The sequence below is a fragment of the Ranitomeya imitator genome, chromosome 9, assembly GCF_032444005.1.
Source record: "Ranitomeya imitator isolate aRanImi1 chromosome 9, aRanImi1.pri, whole genome shotgun sequence".
Lineage (NCBI taxonomy): Eukaryota > Metazoa > Chordata > Amphibia > Anura > Dendrobatidae > Ranitomeya > Ranitomeya imitator.
In genome coordinates, this window is record NC_091290.1 from 45,734,383 (window position 1) to 45,750,357 (window position 15,975).

A 15,975-nucleotide genomic window follows, 5' to 3' on the forward strand; every position below is an offset into this window, starting at 1 on the left:
GAGCGCCCTCTGGTGTACAGGAGGTGGTGGAGCAAAAGTAACGGTGAGCGCTCCTGTGAGGGGACGATCCGAGCACGCGGAGCACCGACTGAGGAGACTGAAGCCGCGGCAGGTACCGTGCTGTGCGTGCCCTGATGCCGCCCTGTGTGTGAGTCCTGGGGGTGTCCAGCGGCGGGAGACTGCGGGTACAGGGGGCTCCTCACTGTGTCACTGACTGCAGGTCCCGTCTACAGCAAGCAACAAGTTCTCCTCATAGAGCGGAGCAGCCTGAGGAGGCATCTAAGCTGCAGCCGGGGCTGAGATACACAGGAGGTACCGCAGGTATATGGCCGGGGGCAGCTTGTTATATATATACAGGACATTAGAGTGTGCGGTTATTACATTATAGTGTGCGGTTATTACATATATTACATTAGAGTGTGCGGTTATTACATATATTACATTATAGTGTGCGGTTATTACATATATTACATTATAGTGTGCGGTTATTACATTAGAGTGTGCGGTTATTACATATGTTACATTATAGTGTGCGGTTATTACATATATTACATTATAGTGTGCGGTTATTACATATATTACATTGGAGTGTGCGGTGATTACATTATAGTGTGCGGTTATTACATATATTACATTATAGTGTGCGGTTATTACATATATTACATTATAGTGTGCGGTGATTACATATATTACATTATAGTGTGCGGTGATTACATATATTACATTATAGTGTGCGGTTATTACATATATTACATTATAGTGTGCGGTTATTACATATATTACATTATAGTGTGCGGTGATTACATTATAGTGTGCGGTGATTACATATATTACATTATAGTGTGCGGTTATTACATTATAGTGTGCGGTTATTACATATATTACATTATAGTGTGCGGTTATTACATATATTACATTATAGTGTGCAGTGATTACATATATTACATTATAGTGTGCGGTGATTACATATATTACATTATAGTGTGCGGTTATTACATATATTACATTATAGTGTGCGGTTATTACATTATAGTGTGCGGTTATTACATATATTACATTATAGTGTGCGGTGATTACATTATAGTGTGCGGTGATTACATATATTACATTATAGTGTGCGGTGATTACATTATAGTGTGCGGTGATTACATATATTACATTATAGTGTGCGGTTATTACATTATAGTGTGCGGTTATTACATATATTACATTATAGTGTGCGGTTATTACATATATTACATTATAGTGTGCGGTGATTACATTATAGTGTGCGGTTATTACATATATTACATTATAGTGTGCGGTTATTACATATATTACATTATAGTGTGCGGTTATTACATATGTTACATTATAGTGTGCTGTTATTACATATATTACATTACAGTGTGCGGTTATTACATATGTTACATTATAGTGTGCGGTGATTACATATATTACATTATAGTGTGTTGTTATTACATATGTTACATTATAGTGTGCGGTTATTACATATATTACATTATAGTGTGCGGTTATTACGTATATTACATTATAGTGTGCGGTTATTACATATGTTACATTATAGTGTGCGGTTGTTACATATATTACATTATAGTGTGCGGTTGTTACATATATTACATTATAGTGTGTTATTACATATATTACATTATAGTGTGCGGTTGTTACATATATTACATTATAGTGTGCGGTTATTACATATATTACATTATAGTGTGCGGTTATTACATATGTTACATTACAGTGTGCGGTTATTACATATGTTACATTAGTGTGTTGTTATTACACATGTTACATTATAGTGTGCGGTTATTACATATATTACATTATAGTGTGCGGTTATTACATATGTTACATTATAGTGTGCGGTTATTACATATGTTACATTATAGTGTGCGGTTATTACATTATAGTGCTCAGATACACAGGAGGTACCGCAGGTACATGGCCGGGGGCAGCTTGTTATATATATACAGGACATTAGCGTGTGCGGTGATTACATATATTACATTATAGTGTGCGGTTATTACATATATTACATTACAGTGTGCGGTTATTACATATGTTACATTATAGTGTGCGGTTATTACATTATAGTGTGCGGTTATTACATATGTTACATTATAGTGTGCGGTTATTACATTATAGTGTGCGGTTATTACATATGTTACATTATAGTGTGCGGTTATTACATATATTACATTATAGTGTGCGGTTATTACATTATAGTGTGTTGTTATTACATATGTTACATTATAGTGTGCGGTGATTACATTATAGTGTGTTGTTATTACATATATTACATTATAGTGTGGTGTTATTACATATGTTACATTATAGTGTGTTGTTATTACATATGTTACATTATAGTGTGCGGTTATTACATATATTACATTATAGTGTTCGGTGATTACATTATAGTGTGCGGTTATTACACACAGGACATTAGAGTGTGCGGTAATTACATATATTACATTATAGTGTGCGGTTATTACATATGTTACATTATAGTGTGTTGTTATTACATATGTTACATTATAGTGTGCGGTTATTACATATGTTACATTATAGTGTGCGGTTATTACATATATTACATTATAGTGTGTTGTTATTACATATGTTACATTATAGTGTGCGGTTATTACATATATTACATTATAGTGTTCGGTGATTACATTATAGTGTGCGGTTATTACACACAGGACATTAGAGTGTGCGGTAATTACATATATTACATTATAGTGTGCGGTTATTACATATGTTACATTATAGTGTGCGGTTATTACATATGTTACATTATAGTGTGCGGTTATTACATATATTACATTATAGTGTGTTGTTATTACATATGTTACATTATAGTGTGCGGTTATTACATATATTACATTATAGTGTGTTGTTTTTACATATGTTACAGTATAGTGTGCTGTTATTACATATATTACATTATAGTGTGCGGTTATTACATATATTACATTATAGTGTGTTATTACACACAGGACATTATAGTGTGCGATTATTACATATATTACATTATAGTGTGCGGTGATTACATATATTACATTATAGTGTGTTGTTATTACACACAGGACATTATAGTGTGCGGTTATTGCATATATTACATTATAGTGTGTGGTTATTACACACAGGACATTATAGTGTGCGGTTATTACATATATTACATTATAGTGTGCGGTTATTACATATATTACATTAGAGTGTGCGGTTATTGCACACAGGACATTATAGTGTGCGGTTATTACATATATTACATTATAGTGTGTTGTTATTACACACAGGACATTATAGTGTGCGGTTATTACATATGTTACATTATAGTGTGCGGTTATTACATATGTTACATTATAGTGTGTTATTACACACAGGACATTATAATGTGCGATTATTACATATATTACATTATAGTGTGCGGTTATTACACACAGGACATTATAGTGTGCGGTTATTACATATATTACATTATAGTGTGCGGTTATTACACACAGGACATTATAGTGTGCGGTTATTACATATATTACATTATAGTGTGCGGTTATTACATATATTACATTATAGTGTGTTGTTATTACATTATAGTGTGCGGTTATTACACACAGGACATTATAGTGTGCGGTTATTACATATATTACATTATAGTGTGCGGTTATTACACACAGAACATTATAGTGTGCGGTTATTACATATATTATGTTATAGTGTGCAGTTATACACACAGGGCCAGTTATATGGTTAGATGGTGGCCCGATTCTAACGCATCGGGTATTGTAGAATATGCATGTCCACGTAGTATATTGCCCAGTCACGTAGTATATTGCCCAGTCACGTAGTATATTGCCCAGTCACGTAGTATATTGCCCAGCCACGTAGTATATTGCCCAGTCACATAGTATACAGCACAGAGCCACGTAGTGTATTGCCCAGCCACGTAGTATATTGCCCAGTCACGTAGTATATTGCCCAGCCACGTAGTATACAGCACAGAGCCACGTAGTATATTGCCCAGTCACGTAGTATATTGCCCAGCCACGTAGTATACAGCACAGAGCTACGTAGTATATTGCCCAGCCACATAGTATATTGCCCAGCCACGTAGTATATTGCCCAGCCCACGTAGTATACAGCACAGAGCCACGTAGTATATTGCACAGTCACGTAGTATATAACACTGCCCACACAGTTTATAACAGTGGCCACGTAATATCTCGCGAGACCGCTAAGTCTTCTGGGTAATTTCACAATGCATCGCTGGGAATGGAAGATGGCGGCCGGCGCGAGCGGCTCAGCGGACAATGGAGGGTGAGTATAGCAGGTTTTTTTATTTTTAACATTACGTTTTTTACTATTGATGCCGCATAAGCAGCATCAATAGTAAAAAGTTGGGGACACACAGGGTTAATAGCGGCGGTAACGGAGTGCGTTACCCGCGGCATAACGCGGTCCGTTACCGCCGGCATTAACGCTGTGTGAGCGGTGACCGGGAGGGGAGTATAGAGCGGGCACTGACTGCGGGGAGGAAGGAGCGGCCATTTTCTTCCGGACTGTGCCCGTCGCTGATTGGTCGTGGCAATGGTCGTGGGCGTTTTCCCACGACCAATCAGCGACTTGGATTCCATGACAGACAGAGGCAGCGACCAATGAATATCCGTGACAGAAAGGCAGAGAGACAGACTGAAGTGACCCTTAGACAATTATATAGTAGATAACCACACACTATATGTCCTACACGACCAGCTTCGGTCTATTTACTGCAGAATCTCAGCTGTTGCACCCACTGTATTATAACTGGCGGTTGTTGCATTTATTTTTTTTTCTTTTTCAATTTTATAATCAATAATAAATATAGTCCTAATGTTGGAGATTGTATTGTCACAGCCTTTAAACTAGTGAATGGATCAGTAGTCTGCCTCCTGCCCTCCATATTTGGCTTTTTTTTTCTCCACACGGTTAGGCCTCATTCACTGATCACGTCTGATTTTTTCACGGATAGCATGCGTACCTGTGATAGTCTGCGGGTCTACTCACATATCCGTGATTTTTCAGTCTATGGAAAATTTGCAACGGCATGTCCAATTTTGATCGGAGGGGCGGATCAAAATCATCCATGCAAGTCAATGGGTCTGTGAAAAAAATCAGATAAAATCCAAGTGCTGTCCGATTATCATGGGCTGTCAGAATGGAAAGGGTGGAGAATGTTTGTTTCTTATTTTCTCCACATACATGAAAATCGGATGACACGCGTACCATGCTCTGATCAAAGTCTTATTAGAATAATCGGTGTGTGTTTCGCGTACGTGAAAATATCGGATGTCTGACTGAGACCTTCGGGTATGTGCACACAATGCCTTTTTCAGGTGAGTCCGCTATATAAGTCGCCTGAAATGCTACATTCAAAAAGGACCTGGGGATGCAACCACATCTGTCAAATTGTGCGGATTTCCCACTACACAATACACTACCAACATTGCGGGAGGAGATATTAGCAAACCTCATCTACGCAATTCCGAGAATATCTACAGTGGAAATTATCCACGCTGCAGTTCTCAAATCTGCGGCACCCAGATTTCATCTTTCCAGGTCACCACCCGACAGCACCCTGGAGGACGTCCTTCTTATCCATCATGGGACTGGAAACACGAGAGGTTAAAATGACCCTCCCCCTACCACCCTTCAGTGTTTTTCCTGTCCCATTATGGATAGGAACGGGAGGTGTGGATCGGGGGGGCTTGGCTTCACCCTTCCCACCATGAGGCACCCGCTGGCCGACACCCGGTAACGGTTCCTCTGCCTACCAGTGCAGCGCTGCTCCTGGTCTGAGGGTCGCTTCCCCCTGCCGGGGGCTCTCGACTCTTCCGTCGTGCCCCCTGGTGTATCAGGACTCGGTAGCCACCTCTGCTGATAGTGGCATCTCCATGCGGCCTTTCTGGGGGAAGTCAGACGACGTTACACCGCTCTCAGTTCCGGCTGCGTGTCACTTCCGGTTCCCAGCCAAGGGGGGCAGGTGGCATCTCTTCAGCGGAAGAAGCGCTTCCAGAGTGGTCGGATGGCGCGGTAAGCGCTACATCAAAGAAGAGCAGAACATGAAGGTATGAGGGGTGAGGATAGGCAATCTCCAAGCTAGTTAACATGGAGGACGCGGCTAGGTCCGATGTGGGGCAGGAGAGCCTGGGACACGTAAGTGATAGGGTTGAAGCCCCTACAATACACTGAACCATCAGAACAGTTCCACAATAGTAGCGGAAATTATATTTCTTATAGGGTGCCTCATTGCCTGAAAAGACTGTAAAGAAGCTCAACCGGAATAAAAAATGTCCTATTTGTGCTGCTAAAATGAAGGATATCTGGCAAAAACCCCTATGTGAGGCATGCACCTGCAGGATTATAGGAGAAGAGCAGGCTTCTCTTATATCAAATATGAGAGCCATCATAAGAGATGAGGTTCAGGCCTTGGTTTCAGGCCTGGTACTCCCTCACTTCCAGAGAAAACCAGGAAGAGGCCAAGGGAAGAGTTTTCCTCGGTAGACTCGTCTCCTTCCCTGTCAGATCTAGAAGAGGAGAGGAGGAGGAAAGTAGAGAGCCTCCGGAAAAAGGAAGAAGATATTTGTTTTCCCGCTGCAGACACGGGAGAACTTTTAGAGGCTGTAAGGCATACTATGCAGATTGGGAACCTCAACCAATGTGTTCTGTACAGGATGAAATGTTTGGGGGATTACGCTCCCAGACCTCTAAGGTCTTTCTGGTAAGCTCCCATATCCGATCTATGATTCTAGAGGAGTGGGAGGAATCAGAAAAAAGACTGACGATCCCCAAAGAGTTCAGACTCCGCTTGCCGTTTGACCCAGAAGAGGTCAGAGAATGGGTGGACATTCCTAAAATAGACATCCCACTGGCTGAAGTGTCCAAAAGGACGGCAATTCCTTTTGAGGACTCTTCAAACCTAAAAGAGCCTATGGATAGGAAGGCTGACGGCCTTGTAAAAAGGGCTTGGGAGAGCTCAGCAGCAATCATTGGAGCTAATATAGCGGCAACATCGGTAGCTCGCTCCATGCACCTGTGGAAAGATGATCTTCAAGATCAGTTATCAGCCAAGACCCCTAGGGAAACTATTTTAAAATCCCTACCTCTGTTAAAATTGGCGACCACCTTTTTAGCAGATGCCTCTGCAGAATCAGTTAGGTTTGCAGCTAGGGGTCAATCCCTATCTAATGCAGCCCAAAGGGCTATCTGGCTAAAGAGCTGGTCAGGAGATATGCATTCCAAGAACAAACTTTGTTCTATACCCTTTTCCGGGGGCAGAGTCTTCGGACCTGTCCTCGATATTTTAGAAAAGGCCTCGGACGTAAAGAAAGGGTTTCCTGAAGAAAAGCCTAAAAAATTCCAGCCCTTTCGTAGACCCCGCTATAACCAGAGGCCAGATTACAGGGGGAAAGGAAATCGGGGTAGATGGAGTTATCAAAAAAGCGAGGAGAGGAGGCTCAAATACAAAGACTCAAGCTACTCAGGTTCTGGGTCTAGTTACCGGAGAATATGACGCCATCAGAGTGGGGGGTCGACTAGCCGGATTCCTAGGGGGATGGCGTGAAATTACTACAAGTCCTTGGGTCTTACAGGTGGTGTCCCAGGGATACAAAATAGAATTTATATCTTCCCCTCCCGAAAGATTCCTGGTTTCCAGCTCACGTCTAAACTCTGCGTCCCCCATGTGGTCAGATATCCAGGACCTCCTGAACATGGCAGCAATTGTTCCGGTACCCCCTCGGGAAGAGCACAGAGGTCACTACTCGAATCTCTTCTCAATAATAAAACCGTCGGGAGAGTCAAGAACGATAATAAACCTAAAACATTTAAACAAATGGGTAACGTACAAAAGATTGAAAATGAAGTCGATTCGGTCAACCATTCCCCTGTTAAGAAGGTGTGTGGTAATGTGTACTCTAGATCTAAAGAGTGCATATTACCATGTACCAATTCATCCAGATCATCAAAAGTTTTTGAGATTTGCGGTAAATATGGAGGGAAAAATCTACCATTTTCAATTTTGCTGCCTCCCCTTTGGCCTGGCCTCGGCTTCCAGGGTTTTTACAACGCTTATGGTAGAAGTCGTGGCCTGTCTGAGAAATCAGGACATCATGGTGATTCCTTAGACGACTTTCTGATAGCGGCAGACTCTGCAGGCCAGCTCAGGATCAACTGTCAATCCCTCATTTCCACACTGGAAAATCTAGGGTGGATCATAAACTGGACAAAGTCGGATCTGATACCCAAGTCAAAAATAAAGTTTTTAGGAGTCATGCTAGATTCGGAGACAAGAATGTTTTACCTACCAGAAGACAGGCTTAAAATGGTGGACTCTTCCCAGAAACCTTCAAGTTGGTGTGCCATGGCTTCAAATGCAAGTCAGCAAGGTTGGGGAGGTCATGTCCAAGGAAGATATTTCCAAGGTCATTGGGAAAAGGACAGCATGAGATCATCGAACCACAGGGAACCTCATGCAGTCTGGAAGGTCTTATAAGCCGCCCAGTCCTGGCTAAGAAACAAGCATATGAAAGTCTTTTCAGACAATACGACTGTAGCCTTCCTTTGTCGTCAAGACGGTCCAAGACATATGGCATTGCAAGGCCTGGCGGAGCAGATGTTCAAATGGGTAGAAAAGTCTGTACTGTCAATCTCGGCAGTCCATCTGGAAGGATCCAAGAATCAGTTAGCGGATTTCCTCAGCAGGGAAAGATTGTCCCCAACAGAGTGGGAACTGAACGACGAGGTCTTCAAAAGTCTTTGTCAGCGTTGGGGGAAGCCGGATGTGGATCTATTCGCTGTCAAGGGGAACGCGAAAGTCAGAACCTTTTACTCTCTAAATCCCTGGGAAAGCCCGGCAGCGATCGATGCTTTCACACATCCCTGGAACAACGGACTACTGTATGCTTTTCCTCCTCTGGAGATGATTCCAAAAACACTCAGGAAAATCTGCGAGGACAAGGCCAAGGTCATTCTCATAACACCTCATTGGCCGAAACGGAGTTAGTTCCCCTTACTAAAGAAGCTGTCAGAAGAGGAACCCCTTCTGTTACCAGAAAGAAAGGATCTTCTTCATCAAGGTCCAGTTCTACATCAGAACCCAGAAGCTCTTCGTTTGGCGGCCTGGATCATGAATGGCAGGTCTTAAAAGCGAAGGGGCTTTCAGATGACGTTATCTCTTCCCTCCAAGCCAGTAGGAAACCAGTGACATCGGCTATCTATACAAAAATATGGAAATGATTTTGTGGGGAGTTGACAGTTGATACTGACCATCCTTATATTCCCAGGATCCTTGACTTGCTACAGTCAGGATTTAAGAAAGGCCTTAGACCTAGTACGTTGAGGTATCCAAATAGTGGCCCTGAGTGTGTTTTTCGACTTTCCTCTATCTACCCATCCCTGGATTAGTCGATTTCTCTAGGGCAGTTCAAAAGCTAAAACCTTTAATTAGGAGATCGGTTCCGGTGTGGGCTCTTAACCTGGTCCTTAATTTTCTATGCGAACAGCCGTGGGACGTAGCGGGGGACATAGAGATCAGTAAACGTTCCCTTTAAAACTGCGTTCTTAGTAGCAATTATGTCAGCAAAGAGGTTGGTGGAATTACAGGCTTTGTCGGTACAGAACCCGTATTTACAAATCTTCGATATAGACTAGTCTTAAGACTCGACCCAGCCTTCCTCCCAAAAGTCGTCTCAAATTCTAATATGAATCAGGAAATTGTCCTGCCATCATTTTGTCAGTTCCCTAAAAACCAAAAGGAAAGATTTTACCACAATTTAGACATTAGGGAGACGGTACTCAAGTGCCTTGATGTATCTAGACCCTGGAAACAGGATAACAACCTGTTTGTCCAGTTTAGAGGCCCGAATAGGGGGGAAAAAGCATCTAAAGCAACCATTGCAAGATGGATAAGATCCACAATCAGTTTAGCTTATGAAGCTCAAGGAAAAAGCTCCCCGGTTAACCTTAGGACCCATTCATCTAGGGCCATGGCCACGTCATGGGTGGAGAAAGGGGGGGCTATGGCAGAGCAGATCTGCAGAGCTGCATCCTGGTCCAGCCTTAAGGTACCTTCACACTCAGCGACGCTGCAGCGATACCGACAACGATGTCGATCGCTGCAGAGTCGCTGTTTGGTCGCTGGAGAGCTGTCACACAGACAGCTCTCCAGCGACCAACGATGCCGGTAACCAGGGTAAACATCGGGTTACTAAGCGCAGGGCCGCGCTTAGTAACCCAATGTTTCCCCTGGTTACCATCGTAAAAGTAAAAAAAACAAACACTACATACTTACCTTCCGCTGTCTGTCCCCGGCGCTGTGCGTCCGCCGGGGACAGACAGCGGAATGTAAGTATGTAGTGTTTGTTTTTTTTAACTTTTACGCTGGTAACCAGGGTAAACATCGGGTTACTAAGCGCGGCCCTGTGCTTAGTAACCCGATGTTTACCCTGGTTACCAGTGAAGACATCGCTGAATCGGCGTCACACACGCCGATTCAGCGATATCTGCAGGGAGTCCAGCGACGAAATAAAGTTCTGGACTTTCTGCAGCGACCAACGACATCACAGCAGGATCCTGATCGCTGCTGCGTGTCAAACTGAACGATATCGCTAGCCAGGACGCTGCAACGTCACGGATCGCTCAGTGTGACGGTACCTTTAGTACCTTTTCCAAACATTATAAGCTAGATGTAGTATCAGCTCAGTTAGCCTTTGGTAGGAAGGTACTTCAAGCAGTAGTCCCACCCTAAATACCATTCATCTTTGGTATCTCTCGAGGGTGCTGTCAGGTGGTGACCTGGAAAACGGTAATTAGACCTACCGGTAATTGTATTTCCAGGAATCCATCCTGACAGAACTATTAGTTCCCTCCCTACTGTATGATCTTTATACTCATGTGATGTAACATTTGTATGATTGATTACTTTGTTGGAATAAACCTTGTTTTTGCATCCATCCAGATGTGTTACTTTGAAAAGCACTGAAGGGTGGCAGGTGGAGGGTCCTTTTAACCTCTCGTGTTTCCTGTCCCATGATGGATAAGAAGGACGTCCTCCAGGGTGCTGTCAGGATGGATTCCTGGAAATACAATTACCGGTAGGTCTAATTACCGTTTTTTTTGCAATACAAGGAGTGAAATCTGCAAGAAACTAAAGTATTTCCATAATGAACGGGATGAAGAAACCTTGGCACAGGAGCAGCATTGGCGGGTAAGTTGCGCTCCACACAGGGAAGGTGTCGGCTGTATTACACAGTCATGGCCAAACATTTTGAGGCTGACTGGTTTTCACAAACGTTTGCTGCTTTTATGTTTTTAGATCTTTCAGTTGGATGTTTCTATAGCTATTGAAGTATGATTATGAGCATTTCATATGTTTTTAAACTTTTCTTGGCAAATGCATTAGTGTCCTGGCCACTGATCCAAAATGTCATTGTGTTCTTCACCGAGCCACTTAGTTATCACTTTGTTCTTGTGACGTGGTCTCCATCATGCTGGAGAAAGCATCGTTGGGAGAAGTTCCTCTTGAAGAATGTTTAGATCCCATTCTTTATTCCTGGTAGTGTTCTCAGGAAAAATTGTGAGTGAGCCCCTTCCATGGATGAAAACCCCCAACACATAAATGCAACAGGCAGGTGTCCGTGCATCTGCACATACATTGCGGCAAAGGATTTTGGACACTGGACTTTCAAGAAGGGCAGCGAAGATACAACTTATCTCCGAGAAAAACATCAAGTACAGACTGACATTCTGATTAGCTTGGACTGCAGAGAAAGGGGATAAAGTTATTTTCTCAGATGAAGCTCTCTTCAGACTGTTTGGGAAATCTGGAAGAGTGTGTGGAGAAGAAAATGTGATCGCTATCATGAGTCTTGTGTCATGTGATTTGGTTGGTTTCTGAAGAAGAAATGTCTGTCTCTTCAAAACGCTTGGAATAAAAACAGCAATCTGATAATTATTTTTTTTTTAATTGTCAGATAGCACCTTTGCGCTACTTTATCCCTAGAGTTTTATCTTGCAGGTACTAACAGAAAAGCGTCCTGAGACCATTCATGTGTGGGGGCTTTTCATTCATGAAGGGGCTGTCTCACAATTTTGCCTGAAAACACTGCCATGAACAAAGAATGGGATCTTTCTTTCTTTCAGCATTCTTTTTATTATTAAGTAAAAGATGACAAAAAACAGAGAAAATACAGTAATCTTGATCATGACAACAAAGGACTTTAAACATTTGTGAAGAGAGTCTTGAAGCAGAGTCCTCTTTAGGAAGCTAAAACATTAATTATAAGTCCAGGTGTTAAGAGAATCAGTGGAATCAAAACATTTTATTAGTTTTCCTGGAACAACTAGTGATATTAATGACAAAGTAAACGAAACATTCAAGAGGTGGGAATATCGAACAGGGAGTAGACAGAAGAAAAAAGGGGGGTAAGAGGGGGGGTGGGAAGGTGGGAGATAATAGGAGGGGGGTGGGGGGTGTCCGGTGGAGAATGATTATGAACAGGATAAAAATAGGGTGAGAGGTTTTAATTATCAGGTCAACTATCAGATATTTCTAGTATAAAGTTAGGGTTGGATCTAAATTGAATCCAGGGTTCCCATGTCTTGCGGAAAGAGAATGATGATTCTTGTGTGTTGGCTACTAATTCAGCTGTGTGAAACAATAGATTGATTTTTTTTTCCAGGACTTGCTTTTTGGAGGAGGTTTGGGTTGACTTCCATCTAGTAGGAATTAGGTATTTACCAGCTGCTATAATATTAGCCATCTTTGAAGCTGAGGGATTCTCTGGCCATAAAGGTAGATTAAGAAGAGCCCCAGATTGAGGTTTCATCAGAGGGGCTCGGCCCAAAACTTCCGTAATTATTTCACCAATCAGTTGCCAAAAGGTCATAATCACTGGACATGTCCACCATATGTGAAAATAGGTGCCTAAGTCTGCCTTGCATCTCCAACATTCATCTGAAACGGAGGGATACCATTGATGCAGTTGAGCTGGTGTACGATACCACCGAGTTACTATTTTATAAGAATTTTCTTGAATTTTCACACATTGGGAAGGGCCGTGAGACCTCATGTATATAGAGGCTATTTGATCTGGTGTAAAGTGAACATTCAGGTCTTTTACCCAGAGTCCAGCAAAAGCTCTCTTAAAGGGACACTGTCACCTGAATTTGGAGGGAACAATCTTCAGCCATGGAGGCGGGGTTTTTGTGTTTTTGATTCACCCTTTCCTTACCCGCTGGCTGCATGCTGGCTGCAATATTGGATTGAAGTTCATTCTCTGTCCTCCGTAGTACATGCCTGCACAAGGTGCAATCTTGCCTTGCGCAGGCGTGTACTATGGAGGACAGAGCATGAACTTCAATCCAATATTGCAGCCAGCATGCAGCCAGCGGGTAAGGAAAGAGTGAATCAAACATACAAAAACCCCGCCTCCATGGCTGAAGATTGTTCCCTCCAAATTCAGGTGACAGTGTCCCTTTAATGTCCGCCTTTTCTGTGACCAGAGAATTATATAATTTGGATAAGACTTTTTTTGGAGGTTTGTGTTGGGCGCAGAGTGGTTCAAAATGAGAGGTCGGGCGGGGTAGAGCAAACTGAATCTTATATTTGGTACAATAATCTCTAATCCTATTAATATGGAGAAAGGAAACATTGAGGTAAGGTTTAAAAGCTTGGAGCTCCGAAATAGTCATCAAAGAGCCATCTGTTATGGCTGGCAATCAGGCAACACAGCGTGCAGTAATCAGCGCACATACAGAGATCTGGCAATAACCAAAAACAATAGGACGAGCTCTGAGACGTGGAATCTCTGTAGACTGCAGTACCTGATCTATCCTCACACAACTATAAGCAGCAGTGGATTGCGCCTAACAACTACCTATGCAACTCGGCACTGCCTGAGGAGCTGACTAGCCTGAAGATAGAAATACAAGCCTGACTTACCTCAGAGAAATACCCCAAAGGAATAGGCAGCCCCCCACATATAATGACTGTTAGCAAGATGAAAAGACAAACGTAGGAATGAAATAGATTCAGCAAAGTGAGGCCCGATATTCTAGACAGAGCGAGGATAGCAAAGAGAACTATGCAGTCTACAAAAAACCCTAAAACGAAAACCACGCAAAGGGGCAAAAAGACCCACCGTGCCGAACTAACAGCACGGCGGTGCACCCCTCTGCTTCTCAGAGCTTCCAGCAAAAGACAATAGCAAGCTGGACAGAAAAAAATAGAAAACAAACTAGAAGCACTTATCTAGCAGAGCAGCAGGCCCAAGGAAAGATGCAGTAGCTCAGATCCAACACTGGAACATTGACAAGGAGCAAGGAAGACAGACTCAGGTGGAGCTAAATAGCAAGGCAGCCAACGAGCTCACCAAAACACCTGAGGGAGGAAGCCCAGAGACTGCAATACCACTTGTGACCACAGAAGTGAACTCAGCCACAGAATTCACAACAGTACCCCCCCCTTGAGGAGGGGTCACCGAACCCTCACCAGAACCCCCAGGCCGACCAGGATGAGCCACATGAAAGGCACGAACAAGATCTGGGGCATGGACATCAGAGGCAAAAACCCAGGAATTATCTTCCTGAGCATAACCCTTCCATTTGACCAGATACTGGAGTTTCCGTCTAGAGACACGAGAATCCAAAATCTTCTCCACAATATACTCCAATTCCCCCTCCACCAAAACAGGGGCAGGAGGCTCCACAGATGGAACCATAGGTGCCACGTATCTCCTCAACAACGACCTATGGAATACATTATGTATGGAAAAGGAGTCTGGGAGGGTCAGACGAAAAGACACCGGATTGAGAATCTCAGAAATCCTATACGGACCAATAAAACGAGGTTTAAATTTAGGAGAGGAAACCTTCATAGGAATATGACGAGAAGATAACCAAACCAAATCCCCAACACGAAGTCGGGGTCCCACACGGCGTCTGCGATTAGCGAAAAGCTGAGCCTTCTCCTGGGACAAGGTCAAATTGTCCACTACCTGAGTCCAGATCTGCTGCAACCTGTCCACCACAGAATCCACACCAGGACAGTCCGAAGACTCAACCTGTCCTGAAGAGAAACGAGGATGGAACCCAGAATTGCAGAAAAATGGAGAGACCAAGGTAGCCGAGCTGGCCCGATTATTAAGGGCGAACTCAGCCAACGGCAAAAATGACACCCAATCATCCTGGTCAGCGGAAACAAAACATCTCAGATATGTTTCCAAGGTCTGATTGGTTCGTTCGGTCTGGCCATTAGTCTGAGGATGGAAGGCCGAGGAGAAAGATATGTCAATGCCCATCCTACCACAAAAGGCTCGCCAGAACCTCGAGACAAACTGGGAACCTCTGTCAGAAACAATATTCTCAGGAATGCCATGTAAACGAACCACATGCTGGAAGAACAAAGGCACCAAATCAGAGGAGGAACGCAATTTAACCAAGGGCACCAGATGGACCATTTTAGAAAAGCGATCACAGACCACCCAAATGACCGACATTTTTTGAGAAACGGGAAGGTCAGAAATGAAATCCATCGAAATATGTGTCCAAGGCCTCTTCGGGACCGGCAAGGGCAAAAGCAACCCACTGGCACGTGAACAGCAGGGCTTAGCCCTAGCACAAATTCCACAGGACTGCACAAAAGCACGCACATCCCGTGACAGAGATGGCCACCAGAAGGATCTAGCAACCAACTCCCTGGTACCAAAAATTCCTGGATGACCGGCCAGCACCGAACAATGAAGTTCAGAGATAACTTTACTAGTCCACCTATCAGGGACGAACAGTTTCTCGGCCGGACAACGATCAGGTTTATTAGCCTGAAATTTCTGCAACACTCTCCGCAAATCAGGGGAGATGGCAGACACTGACTCCTTCCTTGAGGATACTCGCCGGCTCAGATAACCCCGGAGAGTCGGGCACAAAACTCCTAGACAGAGC

General features: G+C 43.2%; 1 protein-coding gene across 5 annotated transcripts in view; it reads left to right on the top strand.

The window, feature by feature from the left end:
- The first annotated feature begins 14 nt into the window (after nt 1–14).
- TSPAN4 (tetraspanin 4) overlaps nt 15–15,975 on the top strand; it is a 708,534-nt gene continuing 692,573 nt past the window's right edge. For 2 of the 5 annotated variants that reach the window (XM_069740224.1, XM_069740221.1), the window contains exon 1: nt 15–112. The gene's annotated coding sequence lies outside the window, so the exon portion shown is untranslated. Of the gene's footprint in view, nt 322–15,975 lie in introns of all 5 variants that reach the window. The other 3 variants (XM_069740222.1, XM_069740223.1, XM_069740226.1) reach the window with 3 other exon arrangements.